The sequence below is a fragment of the Dipteris shenzhenensis genome, chromosome 20, assembly GCF_047967505.1.
Source record: "Dipteris shenzhenensis isolate YYH24624 ecotype China chromosome 20, Dip_SZ_1.0, whole genome shotgun sequence".
NCBI lineage: Eukaryota > Viridiplantae > Streptophyta > Polypodiopsida > Gleicheniales > Dipteridaceae > Dipteris > Dipteris shenzhenensis.
This window is the reverse complement of record NC_141615.1, coordinates 24,376,131-24,386,704: the sequence shown is the minus strand read 5'-3', so window position 1 is coordinate 24,386,704 and position 10,574 is coordinate 24,376,131. Positions and strand designations below refer to the sequence as shown.

At 43.6% G+C, this 10,574-nt stretch overlaps 1 pseudogene; it reads right to left on the bottom strand.

The window, feature by feature from the left end:
• Nucleotides 1-8,096: 8,096 nt before the first annotated feature.
• LOC147889441 (G-type lectin S-receptor-like serine/threonine-protein kinase At1g34300) lies at nucleotides 8,097-10,230 on the bottom strand (annotated as a pseudogene).
• Nucleotides 10,231-10,574: the final 344 nt, after the last annotated feature.

Genomic DNA, 10,574 nt, shown 5'->3' with positions numbered 1-10,574 from the left:
CACTTCACTTCAGGAGCTTGGAAACACCTTCATTCTTGAATCTGGGATCATTTCATTGGATTTCTGACTCAGTGTGTCAGTTTATGCGTTTTTTTGCCCGGGTGTTGGAACTCAAGTTTGGAGCAACCATTTATAGATCTGTCAGTTCCCGTGGACTCAAGAGGTCCTAAAACTTCTATGTTGCTCATCATTCGCACTCCGGTGGAGTTTACAAATAGCTCTGTTTCCAAAAACGTTTTTCAGTCCATGTGTTAGACCCAGTGATTGAGTCCACGGTTTCCAAAACCGTCTGTCTCATTGCATTCCGGATGCCCAAAAACCCCTATCTGTCAGTTCTTATGTGATTCGGTAGAGGATTTTCAGAGTTATAGATCTCTATCTATCCGATTTTGTCTCTCTGTTATGCATTTTTCATTCTAAGGTTTTGAAACCTTAGATTTATGCCACATGGCAGTGGATAAGTGTTGACTCCCATTTCTCACTGATCGGTTGGGATTTTGGAGTTCCAGCAGAAGAGAGATACTTGCAGATTTTCTTGCTGAGTCTGATTATGCAATGGCTCCCATGTTTTGAGGCATCTCAGGTTCTATTTTCAGTACCGGTCATTACCGTGGGACTATGATTTCTTGAGCATACCTTATATAGAGCACTCTGGTTGGAGTTTTAGTAGTGTGCGCATTGGGTTGTAGTGGATGATTTATAGGACATTTGGATGCATTGCGGTCCTTATTGGATGCACTGATAGGCCCAAATTGCCTTGTGGGATGCTATTTTTATGGATGCTTTGCACATGGATGCTATTTTATGCTGAGGGACAGCTTTGACACATTGCAGGTGATGCACTAATAGTGCTATGCTCTCTTAAATGAGATATTATTAATGCATATGCCAGTGGATGGTGTTTATGCTTGAGTCATTTGGCACTTATTGGCATTTTGGATTGCCATTGTAGTTGGCATTTTCTTTTGGGCCAGATTTTCTCATATGGATGCATAGTATATGCACATGAGTCAGATGCTTTGAAACATGAGTTTTTGTGATATTTCACTCTATTGTGGCATACACATTTGGGTGCACCTAGTATTTGGTGTGATTCTCTCTTATAGGCACTAGCATTTGGGATTTTTGCTCCATTTGCATCATGGCATCCTCTTCCATGTCTGAAAAGGAGTTTTTTAGCATTAAAAAGTTTGATGGGACAAACTTTTCTTTGTGGAAAGAATAAATAAGGGATGTTCTTATTCAAAAGAAGCATCTTGTAGAGTTAGTTTATTTCACAGTAGTAAATGAGCAGACTACGGAATATTTGTGGAAGAAACCGTGTGCCACTTATGAAAAGGAAACTGCCTCTAATAAAGTTTACCTCATGAAGAGGTTGTCTAAGCTGCAGATGAAGGAAGGGGTCTCCATCGTTTCTCACTTGAATGAATTCAATATTATTTTCAGCCAGCTTCAGGCTCAAAAGATGAATTTTGATGCGGAGACTAAGGCAATATTTCTCTTATGTTCATTGTCATCCTCATGGGATACCTTCCATATAGCTGTCAGTAACTCTGCACCTGGTGGAGTACTAAAATTTGATGATGTTGTGGGTAGCTTGTTGGCCGAGGAGATTAGACAGAAGTCTATGGACCGCAACAAGCAGGATGCAGCCTTAAATGTGCAAAGGGGCAGATCACAGTTCAGGGGAAAGTCCCAAGAAAGAGGGAAGTCTCGTAGCAAATCCAGGGCACGGAACATTGAGTGTTACCACTGTGGCAAGAAGGGCCATATGAAAAAGGATTGCTACAAGCTGAAAAGAAAGTAAAAGGATAAGAAAAAGAATGCAAATTGGGGTGCAAATCAAAAGGAAGAGAGTCCAAGGAGGACAAAGGAAAAGTGAAGATCAAGGAGATCAATGCAGTCACACATGATAGTGACAATGACGTTCTCTTCATGTGTAGTTTATCTGCAGAGTTGCTTACCACTTTAGATAATGCATATTCCAGGATTGGATTTTGGATTCTGGTGCTTCATTCCATGTTACTCCCCATAGGGAATGGCTCTCCACTTATGACAGTGGAAAGACAAGTTGTGTGCATCTTGGAAATAACTATGCATGTGACATAGTGGGAGTAGGTGACATAAAGTTTTCTTTTGCAAATGGGTCTACATTTATTTTGAAACATGTGAGACATGTGCCTAAGTTGACCAAGAGTCTTATTTCAGTGGGTCAGCTAGATGATGCTAGTTTTCACACCACTTTTGGCTTTCAAAGTTGGAAAATTCAGAAGGGCTCTATGCTTTTAGCCAGGGGTGCCAAGTGTGGGACTTTGTATCCCTTACATGTAATAGGGGTATTTGATATGTTGTTGCAATAACCGAGCAACCAAGCACTTCTTTGTGGCATTGCAGGTTGGGGCACATGAGCCAGAATGGAATGAAACTCTTATGCCGTTTGGGTTATGTACCGCATTTGAGTTTCTCTGATTCTGAATTTTGTGAGCACTGTCTCTATGGGAAGCAGACTAAATCAGCCCATAAAAGAAGGGGAAAGAAAGAGTTTGAAAAGCTTGATTTGGTGCATTCAAACGTATGTGGTCCCATGCCTACACGGTCATTAGGCGGGGCTGAATACTATGTGACATTCATTGGTGATGAAACTAGGAGAGTGTGGGCTTATGCTATAGCTTGGAAGAGTGATGTGTTCCAGGTATTTCAGAAATGGCTGGCCTTGGTTGAGAATCAGTCAGGTAGAATGCTTAAATGCCTATGGACTGACAATGGTGGAGAGTATCTCTCTCACGACTTTTAGCATTTTTGTGATACATGTGGGATTAAGAGGGAGCTCACATCCCCTCGTACTCTAGAGCAAAATCCAATTGCAAAAAAGATGAACCGTACCATTCAAGAAAGGTTGCAATGCATGCTTTCCAATGCAAGTCTTTCTGGTGGGTTTTGGGCTAAGGCAATGAAGACTGCAGTGCATGTGATCAATAGATCACCTAGTAAGAGTTTGGATGGTGGTATTCCTGAAGAGGCATGGAGTGGCAAGAAGCCCTCTTACTCTCAATTGCGTATATTTGGGTGTGAGGCATATGCACATGTGCCAAAAGAGCTTTGAAAGAAGCTAGATCCTAAGTCTAGGAAATGCATTTTCTGGGTTATGGTGAAAGTGGAGAGATGGGCTATCATCTCTGGGATCCAAAAGCAAAGAAGATCATACGCAACCATGATGTAGTCTTCACAATGAGAACAAGATGCATAAGGCACCCATGAGGGATGTGGAAATGAGGAGAATCACTTTCCAGGATGTAAATCCACTTGCATATGTTGATAGACAGCAAGCTGTCCATGCACCAAATGTGCAAGAAATGGTACCACCAAGTACTCCCACAGTTATACAATCAAGGGTAAATGATGGATCATCTACTATTGGTGGAAATGATGAGCCAAATGTGGCTGATATGTAGGTGGGACAGCAAGCTAAAATGCTCTTGGGAAGATTATCTAGAGTGTCTAGACCACCTGATAGGTTTGTTCCAGGGGTAGACTATGTGATGCTTACTGATTCCAGGGAGCCTTCTTGTTACAAAGAGGCTATGATGCGCGAGGATCAACACAAGTGGCAGTATGCTATGCAATCACAGATGAGTTCACTTATGAAGAATAAGACTTGGGACTTGGTTTCTGTGCCACATGGAAAGAAAGCATTGCCATGTAAATGGGTCTACAAAATGAAGGTCACAGGTGATGATGTGCCTAGGTACAAGGCCCGTTTGGTCGCTAAAGGGTTCAAGCAAGAGAAGGGTGTGGACTTTGATGAGATATTCTCTCTGGTTGTGAAGATGACCACACTTAGATGCATGCTTGGACTAGTGGCATTAGAGGATATGGAGATTATGCAGATGGATGTCAAGACAGATTTCTTGCATGGGGATTTGCATGAGGAAATTTACATGGTGTAGCTGGAAGGCTTTGAAGAAAAGGGCAAAGAGCATTTAGTTTGCAAGCTGAAGAAGAGTCTCTATGGTCTTAAGCAAGCGCCTAGAGAATGGTATCAGAAGTTTGATGCTTTCATTCGGTCCCAGGGTTTTAGAAGGAGTGAAATTGATCACTGCCTCTACACTAAAAGGGCTAAGAATAATAGCCTGATAATCTTGGTACTATATGTGGATGATATGCTATTGGCTAGCAAGAATACTTATGAGCTAGATGCATTAAAGGCCAAGTTGCATGAGGCCTTTGGTATGAAGGATTTGGGACTTGCAGGTCATATTCTTGGTATGCGCATCACGCATGATCGGAGTAAGAAACTCCTTTGGCTTTCACAGAAGGAGTATGTTACAAAAGTATTGCAGCATTTCAATATGGAGGGGGGGAAGGCAGTGAGTACTCCATTGCCTCCATATGTGAAACTGAGTCATACAAATAGTCCCAAATCAGATGAAGAGAGGGCCATGATGGCCAACGTTCCTTATGCATTAGCGGTTGGGAGTCTCATGTATGCTATGATAGCTACTAGACCAGACATTGCATTTGCAATGGGAGTTTTTAGCCGGTATATGGATAATAATCCAGGAAAGAGGCATTGGGAGGCAGCTAAGTGCATCATGAGGTACATGAAGGGTACCAAGGAGATGTGCATCTGCTTTGGTAGAGGAGACATGCGTGTACTTGGGTAAACAAATTCAGACTATGCAGGGCATGTAGATAGTAGGAGATCCACTTCTAATTATGTGTTCACCTTTGCAGGTGGTGTAGTGTCGTGGATGTCTCACGCACAGAAGTGCATTGCTTTGTCTACCACAGAGGCTGAGTATGTTGCAGCCATAGAGGGTTGCAAGGAGGCTATATGGCTTGATTGGCTAGTGGGAGATTTGGCGATTCATACAGGTGTACCGACATTGCATAGTGATTCCATGAGTGCTATCCAGCTAGCACGGAATCCAGTCTTTCATGCAAAGACCAAACACATTGAGGACAGGTACCATTTCATCAGGGAGGTACTTGAGGACAAGTGCATAGAGCTTGTCAAGGTCCATACAGATGATAACCCTGCAGATATGCTGACGAAGAGTCTACCTAGTCAGCGGTTTGAGTATGTTAGCTCTTTCCTACTGCTTTCGTAGGAAGAGCTGGGTATTCTATGTTTGCAGGGTTTCGAGGGTTTTTGTCACCTATAGATATATTGGGATTATCGATTGTAGTATATGTGTAGCTTAGGACCTCGAGTCGTGTTCCGGTGAGAGATGTAGGCTTAAGTGTGGTAAGTAAACAAAGTGCATGCATGTGTAAAAGAAACGTAAATCATCTTTGTTGAGGTAATGAAGGCTTTCGCCTTCATTGGGGATTGGAGGGTTTAGGAGGAGTTTAAGGATTCAGAAGGAGGTTCCAAGGTTTAGAAAGAGTTCCATGGTTTAGAAGGAGGTTCCAGGGTTTAGAAGGATGTTCCAGGGTTTAGAAAGAGTTCCAGGGTTTAGAAGGAGGTTCCAGGGTTCAAAAAGAGGTTCCAGGGTTTAGAAGAAGGTTCCAAGGTTAGGGTAGAGTACATGGTGGAGAACTCGTCTCTCTCGTAGATCATAGAGTTTTAAGGGTTGAGGAACAAAGGGTTTAGGGGAGCATAGGAGTGGGAGAGGAAGAAGGTGTAAGAGCATGGGGGAAAGAAGAGAGAGGAGGGAGGAGGAGGAGGGAGGAGAAGGAGGAGGAGGAGGGAGGAGGAGGGAGGAGGAGAGGGAGAGGATGGGTTGCAAGGTTGGAGGAGAGGGGAGGAGGAGTTGCAAGGTTAGGACATGCTTTTGGACGTGCAGTGCAAGGAAGCATCGACACTTGAGACAAATGCTTGGAATACCAAAGTAGACTCAACACAATGCCCCAAAGAGTGTGGGCTTCATTCCATTATGGGGTATTTATACAAGTTGGAGAGCTTCTCTCTCTGCATGTAACACAAAGTTGTAACACAAAGTCGTATCGCAAAGTTGTAACACAAAGTTGTAACACAAAGTTTTGTCACAAAGTCGTAACACAAAGTTGTATCATAAAGTCGTAACACAAAGTTGTGTCACAAAGTTGTAACACAAAGTTATATCATAAAGTCGTAACACAAAGTTGTAACACAAAGTTGTATCACAAAGTTGTATCACCTTCCCTTTCTACATAAGTTCATGTTGGCACAGAGTCAACATACTCCTGAATCCATTTATTATCCATCCTCGGGTTGTGGCTTATTGCGATCACGTACCTGGGTTGCCATGTTTTTAGTCCAATGGCTGTGGAACTTGTGTCGTCGTGCTAGTCGATCCTACTGTAGAGCCTTAGCACCATACAATTTTTGCGCAGTTTTCAGGTAGCCTGTATCCACTATTTGCTCGAATAGAGATATGTGGTGTACCTCCAAGAACATCACTCTTTGATAGAGTCGGCTTGTAATCTGAGCATCAATCCTTTCATTGGGATTAAAGCTAAGTGGAGGCAAATGGGAATCAAGGTAACATGGGACCTCCAGAATGAATTCTAATGTTTTACTGAATATGGCACTTTGGCGAAGGAAGCGATCAATGTTGCCGCGCATTCTTTGTTCATGCTGCTGAAGTGCTCGGATCATGGTGCCTTGGATATTCCATTCTAGACCAGAGTAGGGTTCGATCATCGGCCAATTAATGACTCGATCTTCAGCCAAGCCAAAGTGTGTATGTTGGCTTCCCATTTTTTGCGCCATGGAACTGCATAGAACTTGGGATGGGTTCTGAGACATGGAGGTGCCTGTAAGTACTCCTTTAAGAAGATTACATCAAAGAGCTTGGGATGGCACCAATCAGGTTGTGGATCCAATTTGCTAATCCAACCTTCACTAATTTGACGCTGACGAAGGTTGGTAGGAAAGTTATCCAGGGTCCATCCACTGCGAGTTTTCATATCAGGATATTTGCTCCAAAATTCCTTGATGGGGTTACCGAGAAGTGGAATCTCATCAAAATCATACCCATTAGTGGAACTTGGCATGGGCATACGAATTGGATTATCCGGATCCTGATATTCAAAATCAAATACTATGTCATTTTCTGCTGATGGAAGCACCAAAAGTGTCGGAGGTGATGACGAGGCCGGGAGAGAATCGGGGGACATTGGGGAGAAATATGGCAGAGTGATAGTGGCGGAAAGGGAAGTAGAGGGGAGGGGGGGAAGAATTGGGCAAATGGTTTGAGCAGCTTGGTAATCCTCAAGGGTAGGATTAGCAAGGGAAGGAAAAAAGGTGTAAGGAAAAAATGGTAATAGGCATGAGCAAAGAGACTTGAGATAAACTAAGAGAGAGAATGAATGGGATGAGGACAGAGAGGGAAACACATAAGAGTTGTGAGAGAGAGAGAGAGAGAGATTAAGAGAGAGAATGAGGTGTCTTAACTATGGCTACAGAGAGAATTAGGAGTCGAGAGAGAGAGAGAGAGAGAGAGAGAGAGAAAGTTCAGAGGAAAGAGAGAGTTTTATATATTTACATGTTTTATATTATACTTTTAAAAAATTATAAAAGAGTGAATTTATGGTTTGTTTTGAAGGTGAGATAATATTTTTATATATATTCATCTTTTAAATTGAAAAATGTTAACTTTTCTTTAGATACTTGTTCTTCATTTCTCTCACATGGAGGTTTAGCCTCTACATCAAAACCCCTTCTTTTGCATATTTAAGCCTCTTAAACCCCAGCACATTAAAATGAAAACAGAAAAAGAAATTATTTATTGCTTTTCTTCGCTTTGACGGTTGGTTTAGCATAGTTTAGCATAGATTAGATTGCCTAAGAGGAGAGACAATTCTCCAAGTTGCCAATCGAAGCCATGCTCAAATTTTTCTAACTAGTTCCTAATCGTTGTCAGTCCCTTTGCTCACATGCGGTTTAACACTCATAACATGCTATTAAATAAGACCTTTTACCATTTACCAAGAAGTTTATCAGTGAGCAGATTGCATGAGCAGATATCAATGGACAGATTACATATATTAGTGGACAGATTACATGTCATGGGACATATTGGAGCTTGATGATTATTGGTTATTTTTATTGCATTTGTATAAATATTTAAGCTCATTTATTGTCATAAAAAACCTTGTAAAGCCTTCTATTATGAAGCCCCTTGAAATACGACTACCTCGGCCAGGAACTGTTTGCCCCCATGCCTTAAAACCTCCAGCTTTTTGACAGCTACATTCCTACCGTCAGTTAAGACTCCCTCATACACCGAACCGAATCCCCCAACACCAATGCGTCGGCTAAAGCCCTTTGTCGCTACTTCCACGTCCCTGTAGGTAAATCTGTGCGGTAATCTTGTAGCGATAGTTAAGGTTTCGGCTTCGAATTCATGGTCTTCGTATGATTCCTCATCCAAACTCGACCCCTTAAAGAAGTAATACCAAGCTGCACAGCTGATCAAGCAAATGAGTACGAAGACTGCTGGAAGAACGATGGAAAGAATCAGTCCCCAAAGATGCAAAGTGCTCCCACGGGGGGAAGTTGCACCAGGTGGAGGCGGAACATTCCCATTGGGAGCAGGAATGTTCTGTGACGACGAGCCTAAAGGTGCCGCTACTTTGATAAAAGCAGAGTACCTAGAGTCGCTGACATTGATCAGGGTCAATACTTTGTCGACTGGAAAGCATAGAGAGGCATTATGGTCATAGAAGAGAGCAGCACAAGAGCAGTTGGATTTGCAAAGGTTCTGGACTCTACAACAGTGCGAGTGTTAGCGTTCCAGCCATCGATAAGCATGGGAACGAAGGTGACGCCATTGTATTCTACAAGGGTCTCGTGCTGGAATGTGTAGTTATTGCACTGGGAAGAAAGGGGAAGAGCTAATTGGCAGCCTTTTGTTGCGTCTTTGCCATCCAAACGTTCAAACATCGTGCTGTCGGGACAGCTGCATGACCTGTTTTGATTCCTTTGATTGTTTGCACCTTCCGAAGAGCAGATTCCGTAACTTCCGCAAGCTTCAGGATCTACGCATGGTATCCATGCCTCGTATGGGTAGCTCACCAGATCCAGATCCAAATCTGCGTCGGTCTCGACGCCATCCAAGTAATCATACCACTCATAAGCACGGAAAGTTCCATCGTTACTCAATCTCACATAATACGGCGGAGATTGCATTGCTGGGATACTGAGGTTGACACACAGGGACTCGATTGTGAAGGCGTTGTCCTGAGACGTAAGAAAAGCAGCGATGTCGCCCCTATTCATATGTGGGCATGAAGGGAGACTAAGCGCATCGGTGTAATTCCGGCTGAAGGAGGAGTTGAAGGTGATTACCTTGTATGGGACTGGTGAAGGGTTTACGGCTTTATGGTTGCCGAGTACAGAGAGTTGTTGCTCATCAAAGTCATGCCAGGCAGGAATCTCTGATCCCGCACAAGAGAATCGGTAGGATGCAGGAAGCTCTCCCAAATGGGGTCGTCGGAAGAATTGTAGAGCAGCAGGTCACCGGATATATGGAGCTGCAAGGCGGCCCCGCCCGGTGCAGCACTCCATACTATGATGCCATTTCCGTCAATGAGCTGCAAACTTCCGTCAGAGCTCATGCCGAGGGAACCGTCAGCGTTGACAGGGGAGCGAGTGTTGGCAGTCCAAACGGGCATGTGATGGGCTTGCACAGCGATGCCTCGGGGCTCAACGACAGACAGGAAGGTTTCACGGAAATCTTTCCAGTCGCTCCAGAATACGACTTGATACATGCACGCAGCTTCGAGCAAGCGGACGTATGGTGTCCACACGCCTTGGACGACGGCGTATTTTCCCCCGACGCAATCTCGCAAATTCAGCGTCCAGTTGAGAGGCAGGCTCGGCCACGAGCTATCGTTGGAAGCGGGCGGGTACTCGCAGCCGCACCAGCAATATCTTGTCGTCGTCGTCATCAGCAGCAATACTACATGAGCGCAGCTAGCTCCTCAACAGGTACACGAATTTGAAAGGAGCAGCGGCTGGTTGAGCCATGGCAGAGGTGAAGCAAACGTTTAGCTCAACATCGCCCTAGTTCAAGACATGTTGAGCCATGGATGGCAGAGCAGCTTGATCTGAATCAAAAGTTTAGCTCACCATCTACGTACCCATTTCAAGGGATGTCGTACTGTAGAAGAAAGTGTTTGTGTTCTTGGACTCTGTCTAGAAGGAGAAGAACTACAAGAAGATGGTGGAGAAAAAACAGCGCAACTACAATGTCTAACCCATTTCGAGACATTTTGTGAAGAGGATGAGGATGCAGAAGAAGATGAGCGAAAGTGCAACACGGCAGCTCAATTCTACCAAGTTGAAAATGCGTGCTCACTGCTGTAGAAGAAGAAGAAAAAGAAGCAAATGACCAAGACCAAGACTTTGACCAAAAATGACCAGGACCAAGACTCTCACCAAAACCACCCACTTAAGGAGCATGATCATCATGGCTAAATTTTATCCGTCAAGGTCCTCGATCCATTGAACATAAACCTCCACCGTCCCATGAGAGACCTTCCTAATTTACTGTTTGATGAGTAAATTAGACTGCCGGAAAAGTAAAAAGAGCTCATTGAAAGCATTAAACAACGACTCGAATGCATTCTTTTTTTTTTAAATT